Source organism: Bos grunniens, chromosome 27 (genome assembly GCF_055505025.1).
Source record: "Bos grunniens cultivar Pamir isolate PY7600 chromosome 27, Bosgru_T2T1.0, whole genome shotgun sequence".
NCBI classification, from domain to species: domain Eukaryota; kingdom Metazoa; phylum Chordata; class Mammalia; order Artiodactyla; family Bovidae; genus Bos; species Bos grunniens.
Window position 1 is genome coordinate 27,251,085 of NC_141191.1, and position 13,043 is coordinate 27,264,127.

The 13,043-nt window shown below is 37.2% G+C and overlaps 1 protein-coding gene across 2 annotated transcripts in view; it reads left to right on the forward strand.

Annotated features, from left to right (window-relative positions):
* Window positions 1–13,043, forward strand: part of TNKS (tankyrase) — a 160,174-nt gene that overhangs the window by 86,725 nt on the left and 60,406 nt on the right. The gene's annotated exons all lie outside the window — the stretch shown is intronic.

Here is a 13,043-nt window from a genome sequence, read left to right on the forward strand (position 1 = left end):
TGACTTAACAGTAGCAGTAGCAGTTCTCCAGTTAAATTGTATATTATCCAAGCTCAGTCCCAGGTGGCATTTAGATAAAATGTAAGTTACCAGGTAATCTGTAACACATTCAGTTGAATTAATTGTCTTGAAACTTGGTCTTTGTTCCCTGCCCACCCCGTATCACATGTAGTAAATAAACTTATTTTCACAGATTATAAATTGAGAAATGTGTTCATAAGACACATATGCCCATTTTAAGAATATCTTTATTAAAAATTAATATCTGGCTGAAAAATAATTCCATGATGTTCATCTGAATTCCATTTTAAGCACATCCAGTGAGGTACAAAGGATAAATAGGATTAGTGCAATGTTTTTTGTATTCATACTTAAATTTTAGGATTATATGAATTTGTCATATTCTCATACGGTATTCTTGGTGAACAGCTTTCTCCTTCAGTGTAAGTCTTCTCTAAATATCATGTTGGAATGGATATTAACAATCTTCACATTGTTACTTTGAAGATCCCTCAGTGAACAGGCCTCTCATTATTTATGATCTTGACTGGTCCTTTCCCATACAACCTGTGAACAACGACTGGGACTGCTTTGATGAATAAAGTTGAAGTGATGCTATGCCAGGTTTGGGACTAGCCCATGGAATTGGCCTGGTAGCTGCAGTTTCTTGCTCTTGGAATACTCTTTCTTGGAACCCAGATGCCACACCGTGAGGAAGCACAAGCAGCTGTGTGGAGAAGTTCACGTGGAAAACGGAGAACTGAGGCCTCTAGCCAAAACCCCCACCAAACTTGGTTAACCATCTGAATGACTCTTTTTTTTTTTTTTCTTTATGTTTCTTTCTTTTTTTTTTAAATTTATTTAATTGGAGGCTAATTACTTTACAGTATTGTGGTGGGTTTTGCCATACATTCACATGAATCAGCCATGGGTGTACATGTGTTCCCCATCCTGAACCCCTCCTCCCACCTCCCTCCCCATCCCATCCCTCAGGGTCATCCCAGTGCACCAGCCCTGAGCACCCTGTCTCATGCATCGAACCTAGACTGGTGATCTGTTGCACATATGATAATTTACATGTTTCAATGCTATTCTCTCAAGTCATCCCACCCTCTGAATGACTTTTAACTCTCCACGTGTCCTAGACTTTTAGCTTCAGTTGAGTGTCCAGTCTAGCCTCCAGGTGACACTAACCATCCTAACACCTAGTTCATACCACACAGAGCAGAAGAACCACCCATGTAACCTACCATTTTAGGGATAGTGTGTTATGTACTAGTAGCTAACTGAAATACCCTATGCGAAAATACATCTCAGTGCCTATTATATAACTCAGTGCATATTATCTATTGGGCAAGAAAGTTTGTGTCTCTTATCAGGTGGATTACTGAAAATGGTTCTTTCTTAGCTACTTGAAAGAATAGTGAACATTTTTAAATCAATCACCAAACATTTATTTCTTTTGATATGCTCACTTATTTTATATCTTACAATTTAAGATACTTTCCTCTCAGAATGCAAAAAAAAAAAAACCACAAACACAAAATTTATGCACATCTTTTTGGTCATGACATTGCAGGAAAAAGCAGAACATTGACGCTAAAAGACCAAGTTTTAAGTTAAAATTATTACTAACTGTATGATCGTGGCAAGTTTTATTATATCTCTTGAGTTCTCAATCTTTTAGCTTAAGAAATGATGGGTTTGGGCCTCATGAACTCAGATTTACCTTTCAGCTCTAACATCTTAAGATTTTTATGTGTTTTGTTGTTTTTCATCAGAGTTAATAATACAGAATTGGATTATATAAGAGTCAGTAAGAGTCAGTAGTGTTACATAAGATAAAACACACCTGATATCTAGAATAAAGTTTACATACAGCATTTTTCACCTTTAAGAAAGTCTTAGTGTTATCTGAGGACACATGTGTAGATCCCTGTGGCTTTCAGTGGCCTTTATCATCCTCCTCTGTTCTTGCCAAATCTTGGTTTAGAAAAGGTCAGAGCATTTTTTAATTTCCAGCTTTTCTGGCTCATAGTTTAGATGTTGCTTGGGATTATAGGAAGGTCAAAGTGCAGTTAAGTCTGCATGAGGGAACTCTTCAAATACTTAAATTATGTACCTAATCAAATCACTTCTTTAAAGTACATCTTACTGAGTAGTGCATGTGATACTGTAAGGCAGAAATCACTGAGAGCAAGTGTTCTTGCCTGCTGGTGTTGGGATATACTGTATAAAATCTTTATGCTTGTTTATATTCATTTTATAACAATAAAGGCTTGAAAATGCCTTCTTTATTTTTCATTAGGGAATCACTTCTACTAAAACAGTCTCTATTTTGTCTACCATGACATCTCTACTGGTGAGGGTAATTAGTACCCATGCCAACCATGTTTTGTTTCTCTCTTTGAGAAAAAAATTTTTAGTAGAAAGGGGTATGTGTAAAAAAGCAGGTGGTAAAACTTAGGAGTTCAGTTTAGCTCAGCTTAGCCACCCTCTTCTGAACTTTGGTTTCTCCTATATGCTCGCATTAAGTCACTAAGCTGTGTTTGACTCTGCAGCCCCGTGGACTGGAGCCCACTAGGATCCTCCATCCTTGGCATTTCCCAGGCAAGAATACCAGAGTGGGTTGCCATTTCTTTCTGCAGAGGATCTCCAGGGATCAAACCCGCATCTCCTGCATTGGCAGGCAGGTTCTCTACCAGTTAGCCACCAGGGAAGCCCCTGGTTTCTCCTATACTCATATCCAAAAGACTCAAGTTTCCTGCAGTTTTCCGTATAGACAAGTTGAGGGATAAAAAAAGGAGTGAGTATGAAATCATTTTGCTATGAGTATGATTCATTATTAAAATTCAATTTAGAAGCGAAATTACAAACGTGACACTTCAGTATAGCCTTGTAAGAATCTAAAGTGATTCCTCTGTCTTTCCAAATGAACCAAACTTTATAGGGTAGGTTAAATTACACCTGCAGCAGTAGCTTGAAAAACATCCATCTGGCAGAGTGTTAAGGGAATAGGAGATTAGGAAGAAACACAGAAGGTCACTCTAATGCTATTCCTAGTTCCTCAGTAGTGGAATTGTCAGTGGTGTTATTTACATATAATTATTTATCAATTATTACATGGTAAAGATATTTTAAAATAGTTCTCTGATGATTATGATTGGTTATGATCTCTTTGGCCTAAACTGTTTATTTAATATCACTTGAAATAGAGTATTCCCCCATCAGCTCTTAAATCCTTTTAAGTGAAGGGTGAACCTTAGTCTGTGAAAAGGCTTCCTTAGTTACAAAGAAAGTCTGATTTCAGAAACTCTTCTGGCCTAATGAGAAGCAGCAAAAAGTGGAGAGTTCATTATGGATTGAAGAACCTTGATATTATCTGTAGCTTTGGATTGGTATTATGAGAAAGAGTTGTTTGGCCATCATATAAAAACAATGTAAGCCATTCATTGTGTACCACCATCTGGTGCCTCAGTTAGCTTGGGCTACCATACCATAGACTAGGTGGTTTAAATAACAAAAGTTTATTTCTCCCAGTTCTGGAGGCTAGGAAATCCAAGATCAAAGTGCCAGCTTGGTCATTTTCTGAGGAGGGGATCTCTTCCTGACTTGTGGAGGGCTGCCTTCTTGCCAAGAGAGAAAAAGAATTCTTGGCTGTCTCTTTATAAGGGCACAAAATCCCATCTGGAGGGCTTTTACCCTCATGACCTCATCTACCCTGATTATCTCCTGGAAGTCCTATCTTCTGTCTCCTGGAATATCCCGTCACAGTGAGGGCTGGGGCTTCAACATATAATCCGGAAGGGGGACCCAAACATTCACCTGGTTATTTTTGTATGCTGCCTTTTTTTTAAAGTATAATAATTGCTCATGAAATCTCCACACACACACAAAAGCATATTCATCCATTCCCTCACTTCCTCAATTAATTTAGAATTATAAAAGGAAATTTCTAAAAGTATTAAGAATCTAAATAATATTCTTTTTTAAGAGAAGACTATTTTCAGTGACTAATAAAATGTCCTTCTCTGCTACAAATGGCATCAAGAGTAAAACTTAAAAACACTATAAATACCATTCATATTTACCCAAATACATATTTGGGTAATCAAGTTAGTAAATTTGGAAATCAACTAAATATTAAATACTTTATATGTTGATTTTTTCCTTTTGTAAAGATATTTTTATTTTTCAATAGTAACATGATAATCCCCTACTCTGAATACCATAAAAATGCCCTTTAAAGTTATCTCCTAGATTCTGAGAGGGCGCAATACCCTTAGAGTTGAGTAAGGGCAAGGAATCACTTCTTTTGTTAAGAAGTCCTACATTTTTAGGGAACCCTCCTACACCGTTGGTGGCTATGTAAATTGGTGCTGCCACTGTGGAGAGTGGAGCTTGGAAGTCTTGGGCAGGGAATACCTACTTGGGCAAGAAATAGAGCTGGAAATCTCCGCACCTGGCTGCCTCTGGCTGCTGAATTCATATGTGCAAACTCAGAAATAACAGGACTTGATCACTGAAGGAACTTTGAGATGACACTATGTCTCCCAAGTCCTGAAGCTCTGGAGACACTAAAATCAGCTAAAGGAATTTCTCATTCTCACAGTTTATATTTTAAATGACTCCCCAAGGATCTAAGGTGAAATGATTTCCCCATAAATAATCTTTAAATGAAACTCGGTGGACTCGTTTCCTTGTACTTACAGAATAAGGCATCTGTCTGTTGAACTTTAGTTAGAATTTTTGATGTTTAGATTTGAAAACCTTAGATTGTAAATATTAATTATAAAAAGGAGTTCAGGTGAGATTCGAATAGTCCAAAAACTTTTCTTTTGAAAAGTATAAAACATTAGGCTACTGTCAGACCACGCAACCTGATTTCCATAAAGTCTGCCAGCTGTTTCTCATTAAACAATGCAAAATTAACATTGTACCCCCTGAAACTGCTAAACATTCTTTTTTCTTTCCCATACAAACACTGTGAGAGGATGCTAGGAACTCATTTTCATGCATACATTTCAATTCTTCTGCTGGTTCTGCGGCTGGTAAAGAGAAACACAAATTTCTGGCTGTTGAAGAATCCCCTTGGAGTTTCCACAATGATAATGTTAAGTTAAAATTTAATTAAGTTGGCATTCAGAGCTTTGCCCTCACAAAGATTACCCCAAGGATTACCTGCTCTTTCTTGTCTGTTCATTTCCTTTCCCCTGTCCGATAGTCCTTTATAGTCTTACTTTAAAAAATAAACTTTTACTATTAAGGCAATTGAAGTATAGAAGTTTTATGTTATTAGTTATTTCATAAATTCTACAAATTTTCAAATGCCTTAGGTTCCTTCCTAAAGATAACTACATATGTTACTTTGGAAAGGCGTTCTCTTTGAGGCTGTAAAATATCAATCATTATTCTACCTCGTTGAACTTTATTTGGAAGAGGACTTAAATGGCAGCTAGTCCAGCCTCCCAGTACAGTGTTGGAAGCTTCCCTCCAATAACTCTGATAGGTTGTCATCTCACTCTACTTGATCTGGCTCAACAGATCATCTCTGGATTTAGCACCAAACTTACAATTTCACACTTTAAGGAGAGATATTGACCCAGTCAGAAGAAGCACTGGAATCAACTGGAGGGATTTAGTTCAGGAAGAGACCAAATGACCATCCATTAGAGATACGTAGAAAAATCCAGCACTAGGAAAGAAGCAGATAAATTATCTTCTTTAATTTCAGTATTCTGTTATTCTTCCATGTCCTCTGATGCTTATTCTGAATCACTTCTTTTGTTAAGAAGTCCTACATTTCTAGGGAGCCCTCCTACACTGTTGGTGCAGTGTAAATAGGTGCAGCCACTATGGAGAACAGTATGGAGGTTTCTAAAAAAAAATAAAGTTACCAAGTGATCCAGTAATCTTTCTCCTGGGCATGTATCCAGAAAAAGATGAAAACTCTTAAGTCAAAAAGATATATACACTCCAGTGTTCACAGCAGCACTGTTTACAATAGCCAGAACATGAAAGCAACCTAAGTGTCTATCAACAGGTGAATGGATAAAGAAGACATGATGTACATATACAATGGAATATTACTCAGCCATAAAAAAAAGAATGAAATAATGCCATTTGCAGCAACACACATGGACCTAGAGATTATCTTTTACTTCTTAAGCAAAGGAAGACAAAGACAAATATCATATGATATCTAAAATGAACTTATTTACAAAACAGTCTAACAGATATAGAAAACAAACTCTTGGTTACCAAAGGGGAAAAGGAAGGGGAGATATAAATTAGGAATTTGGGATTAATAGATACACACTACTATGTATAAAGTAGATGAACAGCGAGAACCTACTGTGTATCACAGGGAACTGTATTCAATATCTTATAATAACCTATAATGGAAAAGTATATATATATATATATGAATCACTTTGCCATATGCCTGAAAATAACACAACAGTACTTCAGTTTTTTTAAAAAAAAGAAGTCCTACATTTCTGGGGCACTCATCCAATAGTATGGCACACTCTCAATATTGATAGGGTCTGATTTGAATGCTGAGTTGAGTCAGAACTACCAAAGTGATCCCTGCCCACCAACAGCAGTTTCCCCTCTCTCTCAGCCATACTCATTCATTTCTGAACATCCTCTCCAGAATCTGAGTGTCAGAACCCAGCCAAAGGAAAGGAAGGAAGGCAGAGTGAGAGTTCTGAAGTCAGACTTCCCTGCATTTGATCTGACTCTGCTATTAGCTTGCCATATTAATCCCCATGTTTCTTAGTTTCCTTATCTGTTGTGTGGAAATAATAGTCTCTAGACCTGGTAGTGGTTATGTAAAGTAAGCAATTAATACATATAAGGCACTTTAGTACATAGAAAGTACCCAGTAGATTTTAGCTATTATTTTAACAAAATACTTTGTATTTCAAAGTGTTTTTATATCTTCTATTTCATTTTCACCAGAAAATAACACAGTAAAGAAGCCAGTACTATTATTACTCTCTTATTTCAGAGATTGAGACTTACAAACATTAGTAGGTTAAATGCTCCTAGGTTGTAGGAATAGTATGTCTTACTAATGAAAAGTAATAGTCTTGATGTAGTCCACTGTGATGGGACTGTAGCTATTATTAGGTGCATGAGCTCTAGGCACTTTGCTTTAGAGAACTGCTGACCAAGTGTCCCAGCACCAAAGAAAAAGACTCATAATGGGAAAGAAAACATTATTATTAGAAGATCTAATAATGTGTGGTCTGTAGAAAAAAGAAAAGTTAAAGGAGATACTGGGGAAAGAACTGAATTAAGGTATCTTTTTAAAGTCTTATTTCTACTTTGGTTCATCAGTTTTCATTCTGCAGATAGTTTTTCTCTTTTAAATTATTTTTATAATAGCTCAAGAGTTGAGAAGCTACAAGGAAACTTGTTATTGTTATGATACTATGTAAAATATCTATTCTAAAGACAGGTGTCAGTGATGAGATATAGTTATTCCCATGGACTCATGCCCGTATTGATTCTCTGGCTTTTAATTTGGTTTGATGCTGATTTAAGTTTCACTGTCTCAAAGAACTTCTTAGCTATACCTCACACTCTATGCCTAAAGGAAATTTAATAAGCTCTGATTATGCATTTATTATATCTTCCTGAGAGTTTTATATTAATGGCTGATACAGTATTTTATTTGTAGAAGGGGCACACTGATCTGTCTTAACCAATGGTAAGTTTGAATGAGATATGTTTTGTTAAGATAGCCAGAGCAGAGATGGAGCATTTATAAATGTCCATTTATAAGGTGTTAGTCACTCAGTCATGTCCTATTCTTTGCGACCCCATGGACTGTAACCTGCCAGGCTCCTCTATCCATGGGATTCTCCAGGCAGGAGTACTGGCGTGGGTTGCTATTTCCTTCTGTTTATAAGATCCAACCAGTCCATTCTAAAGGAGATCAGTCCTGATGCTAAAGCTGAAACTCCAATACTTTGGCCACCTCATGCGAAGAGTTGACTCATTGGAAAAGACTCTGATGCTGGGAGGGGTTGGGGGCAGGAGGAGAAGGGGACGACAGAGGATGAGACGGCTGGATGGCATCACTGACTTGATGGATGTGAGTTTGAGTGAACTCTGGGAGATGGTGATGGACAGGGAGGCCTGGTGTGCTGCGATTCATGGGGTCGCAAAGAGTCGGACACGACTGAGCAACTGAACTGAACTGACAAGGTGATAGTTATTAAATAATTATAGCACAGGACTTCCCTGGTGGCTCAGATGGTAAAGCGTCTGTCTACAATGTGGGACACCCGGGTTCGATCCCTGGGTCAGGAAGATCCCCTGGAGAAGGAAATGGCAATCCACTCCAGTACTATTGCATGGAAAATCCCATGGACAGAGGAGCCTGGTAGGCTACAGTCCATGGGGTCGCGAAGAGTCCGACACGACTGAGCGACTTCACTTTCACTTTACACAGTGGAAATACTATACAAAGAATAAGATGGACCTATATGTACTAGTATTTTTAAGAGAAAAAAAAAAGCCAATTCAGAAGAATATTGTGTAATCTGTGTGTGACAAGTGAAAGTGTTAGTCCCTCAGTTGTGTACAACTTTGTGACCCTGTGGACTTAGCCTGCCAGGCTCCTCTGTCCATGGAATTCTCCAGGCAAGAGTACTAGAGTGGGTTGCCATACCCTTCCCTGGAGGATATTTCCAATTCAGGGATCAAACCCAGGTCTCCTGCATTGCAGGCAGATTCGTTCCCATCTGAGCATTTCCCACCAGGGAAGCCTTGTGTGACAAAAGCAACAGCACAAAGAACTCAGAGGAAAACAAACATGCCTTCATATAACATAGAAAAATATCTCAGATGATACAACTATAAGTAGTGCCTATCTTTAGGAAAGGAGTTTGTTGGATAAAGAATGGCAACCCACTCCAGTATTCTTGCCTGGAGAATCCCAGGGATGGAGGAGCCTAATGGGCTGCCATCTATGGGGTCACACAGAGTCAGACACGACTGAAGTGACTTAGCAGCAGCAGCAGTAAGTCTTACCTCATCGCAAATGCATGTGTGCCCTTGGCGCACACACTCAGAGACACACACGCTATTTTCTGACTTGAGACAGGTCCAGAATCCAAGAGTCATTCAGCTTGAAGTCTGCCTAGAGTTGGATTATCAACCATCCCAGTTTGCCTGGGGTGAATGGGTTTCCTGAGACTAGGAATGGCCTGAGCAAACCAAGATGAATTGATTACCCTAGCCTGAAAAATCCCAGAGGATTTCATCTAGGTCAAAATGAAAATCTTAATGAAAACCGAAATACACTATACATCATGAAGTTAGGCAACTCTCTGTTGACTTACATCATGGCTTCGCAGTTGTGGTTTTGTTCTTTCTTAGGGAATGCTTCATACATCACACAGGCCTGTGTTGAAACGTGGTATAAATCTTTTACACAAATTCAAAGTCATATTCACCAAGCTGGATTATATGTATCCCCTCTTCTCTTTCACTAATGTAAATCAAAAGCAAACTATAACTTTCATTTCATTACTAGCATGAAGCACTGTGTTAAGCCTTCAAACATAAAATTAAAATACACTCCTCATTCTCAACAAGCTCACAGTGGATTAGAGGAGACAGACACATAAATATCAATGTTTAACTGTGTTATTTTGTGACAAGTGTTAAAGTATAAGATAGTGGCACACAGTTTTAGAACCAGTCTTTAGCAGTCTTTTAAGTGAATACTTTTTGTTGCCATTAACAGCCATAGGAAATTCTGCAACTAGAAAAGAAGTGTGGGTACCTAGGTGTCCTGGATACCAAGGAGAAAAACATTTCAATAAGGAATAAATGATCACCTGTGTCAGATGATGCAAATAGGTGAAGTAAGATGACGGCTGAGAAATGACGATTAGGAAATAACTTCTAAGTGTGCAAGATACTCAATAAGGTGATAATAAGTAATAACCACCATTTGTTGAGCTTTTTCTGTGTGATACTGTATTAGGCGCTTATTTATATAGTTAACTTTAATCCATAAGATAGTCTTACATGGTAGGAATTATAATTCTCATTTTATAGATATTAGAAGCCAACTCAGACATTAAGAAACTAGTCCAAAGCCACATAGCTTGTAAATTTTGTAAAAGAGACATGCAAACCCCAAACTTAAAAGTCTCTGCTCATCATTTCTTCTTACTGTGCTGCCTGCACTTCTGTTACAAAGTTGTGTCCACAGTTTTTTATATACTTTTCATTTAAAATGTTTTACATTTTTACAGTGTTGTTTTGTTTTCTGCCGTACAACAATGCAAGTCAGCCGTAATTATCATCCAAAATTTTATAACAGAATGGTGGTTGTTCCTGTTTTAGCTATGCATGTATAAAGTTTAGGATAAATTAATGCATTATTGTGTGCTTCAAATCTGTATCATAAGAAGCAAAGATAAATATACATATATGTTTCTTTTTTCTCTTATGGCCTGATTCCAAGAAGAAAACTTTGAATTATGGGATTTAAGTAAGGATTCTTTTTTGAATAAACATTTTACAATATAAAAATAGTAGTAATAGCCAATCTCTTACAGCAGAATAGTATTAAGATAGGTTTTTTGATAGAGCTATTATGTTTGCAGTTGTTTCATATTTTATCACTCTACATGTTTGACTTTTAAAGTATTCACAGCAAAAAAGTCCGTTTTAAAAGTAAATCTGAGATACGCAAACTGACAGATTGCTGTGCTGTCCTGTCCACAGCGATGCCTTAAATGTTTGATTCTTGTGTTTACTGATTTACAGCCACCACAAAATTATCAAGCACCATGTGTGAGTACATGGGTCTGCTTTTTTTTTCTCCCAAAACCAAAATTATACTCTGTTAATTATCCTAGCATTTAGAAAATTACTCTTACCGTTGTTTTGCCATTTGGTAGTTGAGGTATAAAGTTGACACTATGTGGTAACCATTCACTAAATTTAGTCCTGTACCATGTGATTTTAATTGCTTTGCATCGGAAGATAGCATTTAGTATATAATGTTTAGTTGTAAATTTTTTTCTAGAGGAAAAACCCCTGGGCTCAGTAGTAGAAGCTTGTTCAAATCACCCTTTGTTCTCAATTTGTACTTTTTCTTTTTGCTTTATACCATTTCCTCAGATTTACTGCACGCATTTCACAGACTTTTATGCGCCTTCCAATGATACTATTTAGTTTGCATAATTAGCATCCACAGTAGAATGACTGCTGGGAAAGTTTCATCCAGCGTGTTCAGCACTCACTGCCTACGAATTCATCTGCTCCTGTAGCTCATCTGTCTCTGCCTAGATGCTGCTGTCATTTTGCTAACTGACACTGTCATTCTCTCTCTCCTAGATTAGTCCTGCAGGCTTCTATTCAGGTCTTGCTGCCGTCAGATTTGCCCTCCCAGTCCAGTCTATTGAGTAACTAGAGTGATCTTTCCAAAACTCCATTCTCAGCCCCATTACCGCCAGGGTATCATATGGGCACTTCAAACTCAATAAACCCGAACTTCGCATTCTTTCCCTTTGGGTTCCCTTCCCATCTCCCCTCTATCCCTCCCTCCCTTCTTTTCTTCTTAAAAGCAAGCTTCAAAAGCAGTCTAACATCTGTATAAGGAGAGAATGGTGAGAGAGAAGGCAGAAAAATATTTGAAGAAATAATAGCTGAAAGTTTTTCAGATTTGGTGAATACTATACATAATAGATCCAAGAAACTCAGCCAGCCCCAGGCACTCACATATACCAAAAAAAGAAGAAAAAGGCTGTACCAGGGTACATCACGAATCAAATTGCTTAATGTCTCTTAATGATAAAGAGAAATTATGAATGTGTCCAGAGGAAAAACCACATGTACACAGGAATAAAGATAGAATGTAGGCGGATTTCTAGTCTCAAAGAGTATAAGCCAGAAGATAGTGAAACGACATCTTTAAAATGTTAAAGGAATGGGAAAATAAGTCCTGAAAATAACTTGATAGTCCTTGGAGGTATTTGCAATAACATTTGACATGTGTCTGAAGGCAGAAACTTGGACAGGCTTGTTGTTTGATGATTCAGAAATTTTAATCATCTGTTTTCATATGGCATTTTACATTTTAAAGGTGTTTAAATATGGGAGAAAACTTTGCACACTGTTTTGAAATAGCCAAGAGGAGTGGTTTTATCTCCATTTTGCAGGTGAGAAAGCTAAGCTGGTAGTTAACATGATGTTTACAGTTCTGTAAGACCCAGGACTGTGATCAGGTTTCCTGACTTCCTATTCAGGACCTTCTTCTATCTACCCGACCTCGTTATTAGCTATGTTTTGCTCAAGAATAATTCCTAAAGTTAGAGACTGTCAGAATAAATAAAATGTATGGGGTGCCTTGAAAGCAGTAATAGGTAATACAGTAGTTAGTAATTCTTTTGTATCTTGACAAAATATGTGAAGAAAATAAAATGAAAATCTTTTAAAATCCCACTGCTTATGAGAAGCCATTGCAGTATTTAAACTTGAAGTGAATGACTAGAGGTAGGGAAATTGCTATGATTGTGGAGAAACTTTTAATTAAAATAATGTTATTTCTGATTTTTTTTAAAGGTAAGAAGTTTGATTATTTTTCATTTTCATATTATATGTGAGCAGAGAACCTTTTGATAACGGGTCAAATTAAAATGTGACAAATTTGTTGAAGAGAAACTTTATTTTCCTCTTGTATTTATACTGCATATAAATTAAATACCATCTTGGCATATTTCATTGCATATCCTACTAAGGTAGGAAGTTAGTTTTGACCCATTGCTAGCAGCAGTCTGGTGGGATGAATACAGTCCGTTATCTTGTTTTGTTTTTTTTTTTCCACTAGAATTTCTTCAGATATTCTTTAGAGATGTTTTTCAGCTTTTCCTATTACGGAGGAATTCTGAAAGCTAGCTCTTTATAATAGAATTGGGATTTAAAAGTTAGAATTTGAATGGTGGACAAGGCATAAGTAGGATAAAGAAGAATATTTCCAGTTATGGGGAATATGAACTCTGACATCC